We start from the raw sequence: 1920 nt of genomic DNA, 5'->3' as shown, positions 1-1920 counted from the left end.
TAAGGTGTTTTCCAACCCCTGGCATGGGAATGGGCACTCCACTGGTCTTTTCCATTGACTCCCTTGAGGGTTGAGGCCCCCTAGGAAGAGCAGTCTACTTAGTCCCAGTGTTTCTCGCATCCCAAGGTTAGGTACTAAGCTGGACTTTTTGCTTACTCCCCATCAGAGGCTATGAACCTCTGGAATGGGAGCAATCTACTAAATCCCAGCCTTTCCCTGCTTCCTGAGAATGGATACTAGCCTGGGCTTTTCTCTGTCTCGTCCTTCAGGGGCTACAAACCCCATTAAGAGAGCCACCTACAGGGCCCAGTGTTTCTCCCCTCCCTTACCAGTGGAATTACGTAAACAACACCTCCCACCATCTGCAAGGGTGAAGGTACTCAGCCAGACTTTTCCCTGGCCTGAGTATGAGGGGTCCCATACCCTCTGCCCATTGGAGCAGTTACTCAGTGCAGCCTTTCTCTATTCTTCTGCCAGGGACCAGTCCGCACCCACTGATAAGAACAGATACTACACTTGATCTTAGCCAAAAGTCTGAGAAGTGAACTTTTGTACCAGATCGGTAAAGAGAAGCTGGATCCCATTTTTGTCCCAATGTACAGACACATAAATGTGACTGGCAATCCAGTATGCTGTCATACTACAGCAACCGGAGAGACGTCTCTGTTCCAAAAACTACAAATAATACAAAGATTAATTCTAAAAAGTGTGCACTGGAATTCAAAGTTAATAATAAACAAAAAAATTATCATTTGAATAGAATATCAAGTACCTATTATTTCTGAGTTTGAAAACCTTGCTGCTTTTTGTAAGTATGTATGGAAATGAATTAGGCAAAAGGCATAATGTGTTCTCATGTATTGTTCACAGTTTTAACAATTACCACTTTAGTGTTATTGTGTTTGGTGTTGCATTTATCTCATCTGGAGTAGTCCTCAAAATGATCTCTTTTGTAGCAACATTATGAAAAGGTTACATTTAATGAATATCACACTTAACTTAGTCAGTTGAGTGGTTTAATATAATAAAGCAATTACCAGATAGCAGGGGCGGGCTGGGCCGGGGGGCAGGGTGCCATGTGCCCCCCGGGCCGCTCACCCAGTCACTGGCGCCGGGCCGCGCTGGATCCACCTCCTCCAGCCCTCCTGCGCTGGCCGTGGCTGCAAGAACACGGCCGCGGCTACAGGAAAATGGCCGCCGGCCCCCTGCACTGAGTACATGTCCTCAGTGTGGGAGGCCGGCGGCCATCTTCCTGTAGCCGCGGCCGTGTTCTGGATGCCGCGCGCAGGGGGCTTGCCGGTAACATCAAAGCCTGCCACCGCAGGGTTGTGGAAAGTAGTGGCCGAGCTGCTGCCACAGTCAGGAGGTGTGTGGATGGGAGGAGCAGGGGAGTCAGCAGCAGCCAGGGCTTCTGAGGTTGGCCCCGCCCACCACACTTCGTGCATCAGCCTGCTGCTCTCCCTGCTATGTCCTCCTGTCACCGGCTGCCCTATGCTGCTTCCCCCTCACCACACAGATTGCTCCCACCACCCTGCAGGGTCCCTGCACTCCCCTGGAAGGAGTAACACAGGCAGGTGAGTGTGCTGGGGAGTGGGGGTGTAATATGAGGGCATCACACAAGCACATTGTGTAATGTGTTTGTGTGGGGGGAGGGGGGCTGTGTATATAATGCATTGTGTTTGTGTGGGGGGAGGGGGGCTGTGTATATAATGCATTGTGTTTGTGTGGGGGGAGGGGGGGCTGTGTATATAATGCATTGTGTTTGTGTGGGGGGAGGGGGGGCTGTGTATATAATGCATTGTGTAATGTGTTTGTGTGGGGGGAGGGGGGGCTGTGTATATAATGCATTGTGTTTGTGTGGGGGGAGGGGGGGCTGTGTATATAATGCATTGTGTAATGTGTTTGTGTGGGGGGAGGGGG

At 50.8% G+C, this 1920-nt stretch overlaps 1 pseudogene; it reads right to left on the bottom strand.

Annotated features, from left to right (window-relative positions):
* Nucleotides 1-409: 409 nt before the first annotated feature.
* LOC146066106 (U2 spliceosomal RNA) lies at nucleotides 410-546 on the bottom strand (annotated as a pseudogene).
* Nucleotides 547-1920: the final 1374 nt, after the last annotated feature.

This window comes from Crinia signifera, chromosome 3 (genome assembly GCF_055691185.1).
Source record: "Crinia signifera chromosome 3, ASM5569118v1, whole genome shotgun sequence".
Lineage (NCBI taxonomy): Eukaryota > Metazoa > Chordata > Amphibia > Anura > Myobatrachidae > Crinia > Crinia signifera.
This window is presented reverse-complemented; position numbering and strand designations above follow the sequence as displayed.